The 14863-nt window shown below is 45.0% G+C and overlaps 1 protein-coding gene across 3 annotated transcripts in view; it reads right to left on the minus strand.

The window, feature by feature from the left end:
• efna3b (ephrin-A3b) overlaps positions 1-14863 on the minus strand; it is a 55059-nt gene that overhangs the window by 38232 nt on the left and 1964 nt on the right. For all 3 annotated transcript variants that reach the window (XM_085917700.1, XM_085917699.1, XM_085917701.1), the window contains one exon: positions 7908-8042. The gene's annotated coding sequence lies outside the window, so the exon portion shown is untranslated. The remainder of the gene's footprint in view (positions 1-7907; positions 8043-14863) is intronic.

Consider the following 14863-nt stretch of genomic DNA (forward strand, 5'->3'; position numbering starts at 1 on the left):
GAATGATTTATTGGGTGAGAAAAGAAAGGAACAAAAGGAGAAAGGATGAGACGCCATCGGGGGAATCCCGGGCTCGTCGTCCCCGCAATGCAAACTTTCTTCACTGCGTCCGTCATTATTACTGCTAGCGCTGCTTTTTTTGCCTTGGCCCCCGCTTTGCGGTCCGCCTGTTCCACCTCCCGCTTCTTCTTCTCTCCCTTTTTTTTAATGAGGCCTTCTCTCATCCGCTCGCTCCATCATCGGACGTCTACGTGGAGCCCGATCGACCGACCGACCGCCGAGAGGCTTAATATTTCATCACCGAGCGCTGGTGGCGGCCGAGTCGTGGCACTAACGTGAATCTTCTCTGGGATTCTGTTGCCTGTAGTCCAACATGAAGAGAATGATGAATTTAAAAAAAAAAAAAAAAAAAGCCAAAGGCTGAGTTTTGGAAGAAACCCTAACGCCTGTTTTTTTACAGAGTAGACAAGAAAATCGATGACAATATCCCCTGGCTGTGTTTTCATATTCAAGTAAACAAACGTTCAAGTTCTTAGAAATTTTATACAGTTGAACCACATTTGAAAGTCAAAGCCCCCCCCCCCCCCCCCTCAGAAAAAAAATCCTAGTGCCGCCACTGGAAGGCTCCATTTTGGCCTAATTGTTAGTATGCATATGTTGACCTCTGCTTGATCCAAATATTCAAATAAAACGGAATTTTAAAATACTTTCCAGTGATAGATATTCCACCATAGTTTCAGCAAAGTTCCCAAAACCCAAAGTAACAAGGTAACTCCCAAGAACTCCATTCAACATCCGAATACTACACATCCCTGCCAAAAAAACTCGACTTGGGCGCTTGGGGTGTGCAAAAAAAAAAAAGCTAAAACTCAAAATGCATGACCAGATTCTCCCAAAGAAAGCACAGAGAGAGAGAGGGGGGGGGGGTATGTGCTTCACCTGAAAAGCATGCTTGATCGACTGTGGGGAGCCTGCTCCGGGTTTGCCTTGTAAATATTCTGCATGGTTACATTCTGACAGAGATTGTAAATCAGGAGCGGGAGGTCCCGTTCGCCCTCCTTCCTTGCGATACCAAAAAACACGTCTTGCTTTTCCATTTGGTTTTGTTTAAGACGGAGCTGTTTCTGCAAAACGCCCCTGTCAATTCTAATCGTCCGCCTCGGACTGGGGCCGCGGTGCTATTGGATTACTTGAGCGTCGGGCTTATTATGAGAAACGAGCCGGCGCTGAGCTCGCGCGCCGTGACACCGAGGCTCTTATGACATTTTCACCCCCGTTGCCGGCCAAACGGCACATCTGTCAAACGTTCCTTTTTTTTTTGTTTTGTTTGGTAACCTCGAAATCTAATCGGCGCTTTTGTCACCCTTTCGCAGAGTTCATATCCTTCTCAGGGCTCGGGGAAATAAACAATACACATATGAAATCGCCATAGGAGGCCCGCGTGTGAATGTAGGCTAGGTTGTAAACTGGCAAGCGTGAACTTGGGAGTCTTTCTTAGCTCGCCTCTCGTCTCGGCCCGCCTCGCTGTTCACTGTTGTGTTAGTAAATTGTACTGACATACTCAACTCCCCCCTCCCCTCCTTCTCCCTTCCCCTCCTCCTCACCTCTCGCCACCTCTGCTACCCCCCCCGCCCCCCCTCCACACTCTCCATCGCGGGTCCTCTCTCTCAGCCGACTGACTGACACGAATTTTCAATCTCACTGTTTACCTTCCACCGCTATGCCTAAAACAACACCGGTCCCGGCTGGGAGCCAAGAAAAAGGGAGGAGGAGGAGGAGGAGGAAGAAGAGAGAGATGGACCAGTTGCGGGACAGCGACTTGAGTAGGGAGGTGCAAAAAAAGAGAGAACAGGGCTTTCTCTGTGTTTTGGTTGGAGACCAATCCAAGGGGGAGAAAAGGAGTGAAAGGAGGAGGAGTCGAGACTTTTTGGAACAGTCATGTGACCCCAGCCATCCGGAGGGTAGGGGGCGGCTGGAGGTGATGGATTCGGATGTTGGAGGAGGGTGGGGAAAAAAAAAGTTAGATGGGGCACAGACCATTACAAGTGCAAGAAGATATAAAGAGCGAGGAGGAAGGACAGCAAGAGTGATGTGTAGCAGAATTTTTTATTTTATTTTATGAAAGATAGGGGATACTAGATGAGCGAGAGAGAGAGAGAGAGAGAGAGAGAGAGAGGGAGAGCTCAGAATAGATCTGCTCTCTACAGCATGAAATATTGAACGAAAAGGAGCCAGCACGAGAGGGCGGGAGGGTGGGAGAAAATGGACCCTCTGATTAAGACAAATACAATTGTGCTTTGTTTGTTGTTGGAGCAAAATGAGAGTGAAGAAGACAGGAAGAGGGAAGAATAGGAGTGGGTGGGTTGGACACACAACACACACACACGCACGCAAACGGGCGAGCTGTCGCTATCGACACAACTAAGCCTCCTCCATGTTTTACAATAGAGAACCTGTTCTTGACGCTTTTTATTCCTCATGAACAAAAACGTAGCTTTTGTCTTTGTATCATGATATCGAAAGTTTATAATAGTGACGAGTTGTTGGCCTTGCAAAATTTCTCGCAACCAAATACGATCTCTTGCAAAAAAAAAACCCAAAAAACCCTGAAATTGGCTACGTTGGCAAAAAATTTGCCCTTCAGTTAGCTCGCAGCTTTAGAAGCATGCTAACGATAAAGCTGTTGAATGGAGTCAAAGACATTAAGATGGCTTTCCTGCCCGTAGAAGACGAAGGAGAATGCGATGGTGTGGAAAATATCACACTGGAGGATGTTTCATCACTACGAGCACAATCCCAACACACACACACACACACACACACACACACACACACACACACACACACACACACACTTTCTTTGATCTGCCTCTTCACTGATCTGGTCTTCTTCCACGTCAAATATTTAGGCAGCATTTGGCAGCTTTGACGAAAATGACCACGGAGAAATATATATTTATATATTTCTTAACTTGCACATCAGAAGCTAGTGGAGCAGGGAAACGCCTTCAACAGTTGATGTGCTGAGTTTCCCATTTTATCTTTAAGACCCCTCCGAGGAATATTTGTTCACGTAAAGCTCTTAACCCCCAACCGATGGGTGGACAGCGCCATAAGATTTTTAAAAAGCGTGATGTTACACGTCTCTCTACATTATTTCTTTAATCATTTCCTCCTTTTTTTTTGCAGCCCTGCAGGGAATGTTCATATCCAGCTCAGGCTAACAAGAAATCTTTTTAACAAGAGCGTGGAGGGAAGTATCTGAATGACGAAAAAAAAACTTGATTGCTTTTTCGGGGTAATAAGAAGCTGCAGACAATGACTGTGCAATATTTTCTCGTGGATGATTCTGAAGATGATCAATGACAATGCAATTTGCACAGAGGGCTGTTCCTAATATTCCGACCCCTCATGTATCGTAATACGGCGACACCTCGGAATAATTCATCGCCGTTCCGCCCGACTACGATCAATAATCAGACGAATATTATTGCCACGCGTGTCGCCACCCGGTTGGGAAGAAAAACGAAGTAGCGGTGGAATGAAATGTCGGTTATTAATAAATCACGGCAAATGATAGCGAATCCCCAAAGACGATGTAAACGGGCGTAGGGGGTGGGGGGGTGGGGGGGGGAGTCACATCCGAGCGATCCGATTGAATACGTGGAAAACGTATCATGGTCACGTGACACCATGTCTGCGACCTTAGTAACGGGAAAACAAGTCCAAATCTTCGGCCAGTCTTAACAGGGACAACCTCCGCACTTTCAAGGACGCTCCATGGGGGGGGACAGATGATGACATCACACCCGGTTAGGAAAGTGCAGTTACATTCCCCAACGGAAGCCATTGTTTCTCTCGTTCCATTTCATCACCATTTGCACTCCAACCGAGATGGATGGATTGACTGGTAATTGCCGAGTATAGATAGAAGGCGGTCTTGGGTGGTCTCGCGCTGACAGCCGTGAGTAAAGGCCCAAATGCATTCTGGGTAGTGATGGTGCATTACCACCGTGTGGGTTGCTCTTAAGGGGAGCAAGATGAGAGTGATGGAAGATGACAAACCATTTATGCCTCGCTCAGCAGCTAAAAGCACAAACTGCGTGCGCAAATATGTAAACACACACACACACACAGAGCGTATTTCTTCTCGCATTGAGTTTGAAGAGCACCTGTGTTATTTTCAACAATGGGATTTAATGGGTGCCCATGCGCATGGAATATTTATGACTGCATATGTGCAAACGTGTACGATGGAGTGTAAAAAGGATGGAAAACCACGACGGACTGGTGAGGCTCTGCTCACAACATGCACGGCATCTTCATCCTGTTTCTACGACAACCACGTGACTTGCGCAAAATGAGGGTAGGGAGATTAAAAAAAAAAAACGGTAAAACAAAAATTGGAAAATAACCAAAAGTCAATTATCTGGGTTGGCACCTGAGAGTGGGAGGGGGGGGGGGGAGATTAAATCCGGGTGGGCAGAGCCCCCGGCAGCCCCCCTTCTATATCCACCAGTGGATGGAAAGGCAAAACAAAAGGAAAAAAATTGCCTGGCAAACGCCATAATTTTATTCTATTCAAATCAGGCATGTTTCGGAATGTGCCAGAAAAGCCACACAGAAACGTCTCAATGGAGATTTGAATCCAAATTTTTTGGACCGCGTGGCCGCCGCGCTGCCCACAAGGCTGCTTATTCTTTTGAATGAACCGTTAACGCAATCCTACGACGCTGGCGGAACCGACATCTTGCGTGACTGCGCTCAAAATAACCGACAACTTTTGCTCAACAACCTCCATTTTAGCCCCCTCAGAAAATAGCCGTTCCTCCTCCATGTTCCCCAAACCACGCCAGCTGTCATATCACAGAGACGGCAAAACAGCTAAGGGAAGTTCTGCCCGTGTCTCGATTTCCCTTGTTTCCTTGTTTAGTTTGTCTCGTGTCGTCCTCAATTTCTTTCAGCAATACCTCTGATGGAGACGAGGTGGGTGGAGAGAGGAGGAGGGGGGGCTGCTGACTTGAATACTTAGCAGGTGTGGCCCTGTATTGCTTGCTCATTCTTGAGCCTTCTGCTGAAATTAATGGCGAGGATGACTAAATGGGCTGTCACAATACACCACTCTGGAGACTCGGGGTGGGTGGGCCGCCGGCACAACACTTCCACACTCAACACAAAACAAAGACAGAGGAGGGGGGGGCGCATTTCTCAAGGTGAAGTGACCTAAGAAACGCTTTACAGTTAGAGCCAGCCCGGGTTGGCGAGAGAATGAGTAAGTAAAAGCAGGTCTGGTCCAGGTGGGCTTCACGCGGTGTTATTTTTGGAGGGCGGGGGGGGGGGGGGGGGGGGGCCTGCCGGATGGAGGGAGGCGAAGATGAATGTCGTTAATTAAGACGAGCAGGCGGAGGAGACAGTGCGGAATTACACAAACACTAATTAGAGGCTTGGTTAGGGTCACAAAATGAGAGCGGCGCATTCATCATCGCCGGGCGCCATTCTTCTCCTTGGTCTTCTCTGATTGGCCGGTTTACCCCACCGGGTGTTCCCGCCGCCACTTGTCATTCCTCGCCGGCCCTTCATCGATCTGCCACGCTGTTAACTAAAGAGGCGCCATTAAGCATCGGGAATCAAAGCAGGCACCTTACAATTTGATTCCCGATCTTCCTTTCCAACTTTTTTTGGGGGTCGTTCGTTTCAATTGCTGACACGCTGACAAATACGTACGCACACATCTACACGTAGCCGGTGCCGTGTCAGCGCTTTGTTTATTGTCTCGCAAAGCCAGTCAATCCCTCTTCTCCTTTCTGCATCCAATACAACACAACACAACACAACACAACACAACACAACACAACACAACACACACAGCCTGGCTTGGTTCTTTATTGTTTCTCTTGTTTCTCCTCCGCTGCTCCAACCAGAGAGCGCACTGTTGTTGTCTCAATCAATTTCCTCTCCACGCGCGCGTACGCGCACAAGCGAGGCGGCTAACGGGAAATAATGAGGCGCTCGTTCGACTGTTGCCCATGTCAACGACTTTATTTTTACGCTTTCGTCGATTGTTGTGTTCATCGTATGGCATATTGCGCTTGTTAGATTATTATTTTAAAACTCGGTCTTTTTTTTTTTTTCTTTACTTCGAGCAAAGCTATCGCGGCGTCTGTTTGTGGATACGTCACAATTGTTTTGGTTTCTATACATGGCCGCCTTAAATGTTGCCTGTTCTTTCTTGCAATTTATCAGAAATAAAAAGAAAGAGGAAAAACTCAAACTACCCGCCGATAGCTGATCTCAATTCAGGGGCGGAGCTAAGCCTCATTACCCGGGGCAGTGAAATGACGAGTGACCCCGGCGGAAAAGTAATAGTTGGATAGCAAAAATATGATTGGCTCACAGATAGAAATTGTATTCTAGGAATAAACGGAATGATTTAAGTCCGGGCCTCATTACTTTTTAGAAGGGCATACCTCTGCCAAGGCCAAAGTCATGAAATGACTTTTTCTTCTTTTTTTTTTTGGGCTGTGAAACGCATCAGTACCAAAATGTAATGGATTCCTTGCCCTCGCCGCACCTAAGCAGATTTACTGTAGCCGTTTGACGCCGCTTTTACTCTGCATTAAATGGAATAACGAGGGGGGAAATGTTCTGTCACATGCACGGGGGAAAAAAAAAAAAAAAAAAAAAAGAATTGGCTCAATCTAGTAATGATAACTTGACGATGCTGATGTGTGTTCAACGCGAGCCAGCTGCATGACTCTAATATGCAACACATGTACGGGAGGGGAGGGGGGGGGGGGGGGGGGAATATTCCTCCGGGGTACAACGTGTTCAGATGCGAGAAAACTAGCACCTCACATTTTAGACTCCAAAAAGAACAAAAAAATAAAAAGTATAGCTTGGCAGGTGGTTGAGATGCTCCATGTAAAGCTGAAAAAAATAATAACTGAGCATGGGCAGAGATGAAAAAGTCACTTTCACAAGATGTATACTTCAATGCTACTGACTGAAAGAATGACTTTGCTGTGGGGCTCCTCTCCTCGACCCCCCCTCCGCTTTTTCTAGCGCTGCATGAAGAACTACTCCAAACATTACAACATTGTTTTGTTTTGCCCTTCGCCGCTGTAAAATGCCACCTAAACTCTTTTTTTTTTTTCAAGCTAAAATGCAGATCTCAATTACGATAGGAGAGCAAAAGCAACGGTGTGTCAAGTCGAAGACGTCGAGCGAGAGCAAATCGAGATTTAAGTGAATGCATTATGCATCGATACGGCGGCTAAACGCGGATGACCGAGAGTAATAGCAAAGTAATGGACTACTTGGATGAAAATGTATTGCAAGCAATAGAAAGGCTATTAGGGAGAAAATAAATAAATAATACAGTGGGAGGTAAGACGATGAACACAAACCATTCAAAGAGACAAAAGAATGAACAATCGACTGCAGTTTTAAGTTGTCATTTTACCATTCACCACTAGATGGCGGACTTAGTTGCACTTAAGCCTTAAAGAAATTGCAGATTTGGAATTAAATTCAGCATAGTCCCTCGATTATAAAATATTGAGTTGATTTTTCTGGGGAAAAAAATAATAATGCACAAAATGAATTGATTTGCTGTTTTGTGCCGTCCTTGAAAGGCAATTTACACTTTTGGGGGTCAGGCAAGTGTAACGTGTGGACAACCCTGACAGGAAGATGTTTCCACCATCCGAATGTGAGCTTGACTAATGTTTACCATATTTCCCTCTAGTATCAATCTCATACAGCTCTTGGCAAGAAAGCAAATATTTCTCTCAGCATCAAGCTGTTCTGTTTTTTTTTTTGGGGTTGCACACTTGTTGAGGAAGCTCGAGAGCCATCTTTAGCTTGTAATAAATACCGCAGCAAGTTTGTCATACAACTCATCCTACCATGTGGAAGCAGGACGGGAGCGGCCGCCCTGTTGCTCTCTTGATCCCGATGAAGAATTCCCGCTCGGCGCCGTGACGGCCGCATGCTGATGTGCGGGCGCAGCCGACGCCGTGCCTCCCATCGTTCTGTAATCCCTGCAGGTGAGAGAAGGGGAGGATTGGATTCCGAAGTATCTGATTGAGTCGCGCACGGGATGAATAATTGATAGTCGGGTTCGCACGCAGAATGCAGACGCACAACACACACACAACACGTGCGAGTCACTCAGGCTCAAGTAATCCTCCAGGAAATGTAGTACGTGATGCAATTAGCGGCAGAATGGCTAATGTCGCTTGTGTCATTCCATTGTGTATCTTGCGTGTGTGTGTGTGTGTGTGTGTGTGTCGTGTGGATATGAATTAAGTTCATTCATAAATGTAAGACTATTGATTAATGTTCAGGGAGTTCCCACCTCTCACCGAGCTCAACTGAGAGATTTCCATCAAGAGATGTAACCGTAGCACACTGTGCAAAAGTATTGGGTCATGCTAACTCCTTTCTTGTGCAGTTATTGACAACAACAAAAAATACAAATACATATACAGGGCAACAGTGTGATAAAATTGTATTTCATGGCCTTTCTAGGTCTCTCGGGGATTTTGTCTTTTACACCAACACACAACATTTTAAAAATAAATCAAATCAAATAAATAAAAATAAATGAAAAATTAAAAAAATGACTTTCAGGTCACAAAAATGTGGGATTTACCATGAAGTGACTTGATGCAGAGCCGCGCCTTCAAAGGATCCCCACATTCTATGAAAAGTACTACTTTCAAAATGATTCATAGCACACCACATGGCACACGACATCATTTTTCCAGAGGAGGCGGTGAACTTTGCACCCTGGGCTCTTCACAAAATGTCCGCAATTCCTACGCGACTTCGACCACATTTTTATGAACGCTCAACCTGCTTGTGGATTGAATTGACAAGTCACGCGGAGGCCAAAACAACAACTATCGACACAAAAGACTTTTTTGTTTTACAGCCTAATTATCAAACCTTGCCAATTTTTGTCTCTACTTGCGGAAAAATCTTTTTTTTATCTCCAGTTGTGTATTGATCCGCCCTCTACGCGGTAACGTCTCATCGACCGGCTCATCATCTGTCAGGCGCTGATGTTTCTCGTTTAGTTTCGGGGATTAAAATCGGCGGGGCCCAAGACGGCTTTGCAACAGAATGTTTGGATTGCGTGGAGCAACGACAACGCACATTTGCCGCCTGCTCCCATCGTCCCGGCTCGAACTGCTTCAATCTTCGTGACATGTGGTCGACGGATAAGGGCCGGGCCGGGCCCGAGTTTCTTTACATCTCTGCCAGCTGAACATAAAAGCATCCGATGATATTTAAAATGGACAACTATAAATACACCAGATCTCGTCAACCATCTTTTATAGTAAACTTAGTAACTGTCAAAATGTGCTTCCAAATTCTTTCTCATTGGCTTTTTTTTTTTATAACCCTGAGGACGAACCAACCATTGATCCAAATGTTCATGCGCTACTCATCACTCATGTAGTCATTACAATCAAATGACTCCATTACTGACTAATTGCATGCGTGTTAACCTTAATTGTCTTCCTGTCTGTCAGTCAGTCAGCCGAGAAGCTCGATGTGCCTTTCATTAGTTCTCTTATCTGAGAAACGCAACTCATTGCCGGATCAGGTCCGCTTTCATTTCCACAAGCCACGCTCTCTTCCAAATACCAGTCCTGGACTTTCTCATTCCCTGTTTGTCATTTATTTTATTCCCGCCGCTTCCACTGGAAACTGAGTTTGATTTATTGCCTCATTTTGGAAAGGTTGATGTTTTAATAAGTGAAAATGGAAGGAATGTGCGAGAAGGTGAAAGGCCGCTAAGCAAAAAAAACAAATAAATAGATCAAATAAAGATACTCTGGTGCCTTTTTCTTTTATCGTGGTGGAACTCCACAGCTCTTTTATCTGGCTAAACGTTGGATCCCAAATGAATGTCACTCTAAGCGCCTGTCTGATCTGCGGTGAGGGTGGGAAAAAAACATGTAGGCATCCAACAGAAGAAATGGATGTCAACGATTTAAAAAAACCGAAAACCTGCTGCCAGAAAAAAAAAAACTGACGATGACAGAGGCCAATATTTCCTCAAGAGAACTTCCAAACAAGCAGGATGATAGCATCTGTTGTTCATGTAGCTTACATTATATTATGGAGGTCAGCGATATAAACCTGGACGACAGTCACGTGGCTAATGAGCTGGCCTGAATTGTAGCTCGGATTTATTCAGTCCATAAAATGTTACGACACACATTAGCGATCAGTAGAGCTCGGATACCCAACAAGGTTGTTTCTAAAAAAAAAATCTTCTACTACTCAGTAAAGGAGTTTAAATATGCTTAAAAAAAACATTAAAATTAATACAAAATAAACAATTTAACTTACTTAATTTGACAAAATTTTCTAAAATCATTTGAATTAGTAAAAAAAAAAATTACTTTTCAAACGTATAATGTAAAGCAAATGCTTAAAACAAAGCAGACACAGCAGATTTTTCTTTTTCTTTCCCAAACACCAAACGGAGCCTTTATTTAGATGGCAATTATTCACGCTGGTCATTAGAGAGCCGGATCACTTTCGCTCATTTACTGAAAGACGGCGAGGGCGATCATTAGCGGATATCACTTTCAGCCCCGGCCCCTGATGAGGGAGAAGGCGATCGAGGCTGTCGGATAACAGTCTGAGAATCCGCATCCTCCTCCAGCCATGAGAACACAACTGGCAATTAATAATTCAAATCACAAAACCAGAAAGCGGGCGTGTCAACATGTGGGAATTTATATTGTTGCCGTTTCAATGGAAGGGCAGAAAAGAAGAAAGCTAATTATTTCCCGGCATCGTGTCTTTGACCGCTTCATCCAGTGAAAGTCTGTGAAGTTAATTGGAGGGAATGCGGTCGGATTATTGTTTGAAAAGCGCCGCGTTTTTCCTAATGGAATGTTTGTGTGGTACATTTGTGAGCCTGTCAAAGGTTGTGATGAGAAAACAAGAGTGAGACATCCTTTTAATCACACACACAAACTCGTGGGTCTCCTCACGCTAGGCTACGATTTCAAAAATGCCATTTATGACAAAAGTTCCCCCGAAAAAGCAGATTTCCATGTCTCGTGTGTGACCTTGACCTCAGCCGTGACAGAATATCTGCGGATGACTGTGCATCCTCGGCTTGTCTCCATCCATTGGCAGCATCTTCTCCGCATCGCTCCGTGTTCTCGATGGGCTTTGCCGCCCTCCCCCTCTGTGCAAAGTCATTCTAAACACCCCACCCTGAACACCTCAACAATTTATCCTCTCTCCCTCCCCGCGCCGTCCCAGATGGACACCGAGATGAACGAGGCTCCGGCTGTGGAATCCTGCCAGCGTTGAGTCATTGAAGGTTGTGCCTTGATCTCTATTTACCACAACAAGCCACCTCGCTTTCTCTTCATGCTCTGCTCTCTTCGAGAAAAAAAAAGAAAAAAAAAGCTAACTTTGTGACTAAATGCTTTTAGAAGCGGCCAAGGAGACATGAGAACGGTCAAAGCAGCAAATAAAGCGTGCCAGCTTGGAAGTCGTCATTTGAGGTGGCTGCCAAGCGGCTCGCCTGCGACTCGCCATCGTTCAGAATCGAGAGAACGCCTTACAAATTAATCTTTCATGCTCTTTTAGGAGTTGTGGGATTTTTTTCCCCCTCTCTAACACAACCATGTCCATTCATGTAAACACAGTAAAACATCTATGAGGTCCCCAAAAAATTCTTGTGTGCATAATAAAAATAAAAAGTTGTATTTTTTCCGTATTTCTTCACCTCTACTTTGACATATGCTGCCGCCAAAGAGAGGTGACACTAAATAAAAAGAATAGCCGCTCGTCACGATGCATTGCTCACTTGTACTCGACTGGGGCTGCTTACGCAGTCAACGGTGATGGATAGCGCACGCTATCGATAAGACGCCTTATTTGCTTTGGCGCGCAACAAAATGGCAGGCTATTAACACGCTCTATTGTCTTTTTTTAGACCATTACAAAAACAATTGAAAAAAAATGGACTAATACACTACAATACAATTAAAAAAAAAAAAGTAAAAGAAAAGAGAAACGGAGGTGGCAGAGATCCATGGGGGGGGAGGAAACTGAGTGCGTCAAAAAAGCATTCAATAAACACATCGCCATGGCAACCCAGATGTAATTTGCCTGGCGAGGAAGAAGGGGAGCGATGGAAATTGAGGGAGAGTGATGGAGAGAAGGGAATAGAAAAGCATTTACCATCGCTGCTTGAGTCGAGAAGTGTAATTACGGCTGAGGGGAGACAGCGAGAGAGAGAAGACACAATGCAATTTTTTTTTTTCTCTCCCCCCCCCATCCAAAAAGGAGTAATTGTGATGACCGCCTCATCAAAGTACCACAATGGTAAATGAGAGGCAAGAATAAAAAGGCAGACGGAGAAAGAAACAACGAGCAAAAAAAAAAAAAACAGGTAGGCCGGCCACGCGGGACACAAAACGAAGGACTATCGAGAGAAATTTTCGCAGGAGTGCAAGTAAAATAAAATGAAGGGATGAAGCCATTTATTGGACTTGGGCGGAGGAGTGATTGTGTCATTTAAACATGCATGCGTGAGGCCCATCAGGAATGGAAGAGGCCAAAAATAGCGGGATTATTGGAGAAAATGGAGTGTGCGTGTGTGTGTGTGTGTGTGTGTGTGTGTGTGTGTGTGTGTGTGTGTGTGTGAGTGTGCGTGTGTGTGCGTGTGTGTCTGTGCTTGATTAGTGCCCCCTTGCAATTGGCTTGGTGTCAGCCTGTATAAGTGGCGATAAGAGCATGAAGAGGCGGCTGACACGGCTGTACGAGAGCAACGGGGTGGAGGGAATGGAGGGAAGAAGGATCATAAAGATGAAGAAGGGGGGGGGGTGCTATGAAAGAAGAAAAATAGTCCACTTCATCTTGTGAACATTCCTCTAAGTGCAAGTAGAGGACAGGAAGTCCAAGTGCGTCCACACATGGACGGCAATGTTGGCAGATGAGAGAAAGGCAATCAAGCAATCAAAAAAACCCCAAAAATTAAATCAGGGAAATATTAAGTCCCAAAAAGTTTTGATGCAATCAAAGCCCGTGTTGAGTTGTGTTAAAAAAAAAAAAAGCACGGCGCAGAGTTGAACACAATGAACGCATTCACAAGAATGAAAACGTGGCGCTGCAGCAAACAAAAGTTTCCAGCCTAATGAGTCAGTCAGACAGAACATGCATGCTGAAGGATCCCTCGCCAGGAAGTGATGGAAAACATCTTGGAGCATTGAGAAGATCAATGAAGTCAGGAAACATGACGGATGGACGGGATGGAGGATGAAAAGAATTATTTTGGAAGCAGTACTGAGAGAAAGCAAATGTTAAGAAAAGAGAAAGAGATGTTGCACATTTGGAGTTGAGCTGTGACCAGAAAATCAGCACGAACCAAAAAAACAAACAAACACGTCAGCTTTGCAATCAAGTCACTCTTAATTTAGATCACTGCACACTTCAATCAATGCTCCCATGAGGTAAATGACACCACTCAAAATCAAACCAACATTATCATCGATAGCAGGAAACAATGACGATTGCCATGACTCCAAGTCTCGGCCAACAAACAAGTAGATAAATAAATATATATAAATTAAGTACGACATTTTATTTACCAGATTCCATCTTATGCTAGGATCTGCTTTATTGTGATACCATTTTACTTCACTTCTTTTCGACATGCATCTCAATTGGGGGGGGTGGGGGGGACTCTGCCCCGTTAGCCCCCCCCCTCCCCTCTGTACGCCCCTGGATGGTTCACCAGTCTCGTCCGGCCGCGTCACTCAGGTGTGCTGCGGGCCTGAAATTTAAAAACCTCTTCGTAAATCTGCTGGGATTGGCTCCAATCACCCGTAACCTTGGACGGCGCTAGAAAATGAATAAAATGGAAGCTTTTCAATTTCCACTTCACTTTTACTTCCAAGCCGGAATATCAACTTTCCCAAATTAGTAAAGCGCACTGGAACACAACATTAACAACAAGCCTTTGCTCAAAAGACATGAATATTTAATCCCCCTTTTTTTTTTTTTGACAGACAATAATAATAATCTTGACGAATGAGCCGACAAGCATTAACCTTTGTGCACGAGCGCAATTAAAAATAATACACTGCGGAGCATGCAAATATCCTCCCAGGATCCACCACAACCACCCAACAGATCAGTCACAGTGGGAAAAAAAAGACCCCCTGCGGAGCCTTTTCCCCGTCCACTGTGGTCCTCACTCGATTTAGGTTGCTCACCGGCGGGGACAAGTTAGCCGTATCGGAGCACTGAGGCATCATGGGAAATTAATGATTTCCAGGAAGTGAGCTAATGAGTCCACGAGCGTGATGGAATATAGATAAAGCAACAGGAGGAGGAGAAGGAGCAGGCGGCTAATAAAATGCTATCAATCGATGAGGGATAGAGGTGCCATAACACACACGCGCACACACACACACACACACACACACACACACACACACACACACACACACACACACACACACACACACACACGGTGGGAGAATCCAATAATTAGAGAGGACCACGAGCGGCGCAGTGATTACTGTCCCTACACCCTCCCCTGGGGTGTGTGACAAGCAAGGAATTAACACTTATCTCACATAAACACACATGACAAATAAGGCAAGTGCAGATAACAAAAAAAAAAAAAAAAATTGGTGCGGCTCAGTTGTGTTTGAGCAGCTTGTGCGGTGGGTACCTGAACGCATCATTTGCTTATCGAGGTGTATTTAGTTAGCGAGAGCAAAGGTAGGGGGGGGATTTTCCTATCAATGGCCACTTCACTTTTTATGAAGTCCTCAAGAGAGCCGCACTAAATTTATTTATTTGATTT

This window comes from Syngnathus leptorhynchus, chromosome 8 (assembly GCF_054491065.1).
Source record: "Syngnathus leptorhynchus isolate UIUO chromosome 8, UIUO_Slep, whole genome shotgun sequence".
NCBI classification, from domain to species: Eukaryota; Metazoa; Chordata; class Actinopteri; order Syngnathiformes; family Syngnathidae; genus Syngnathus; species Syngnathus leptorhynchus.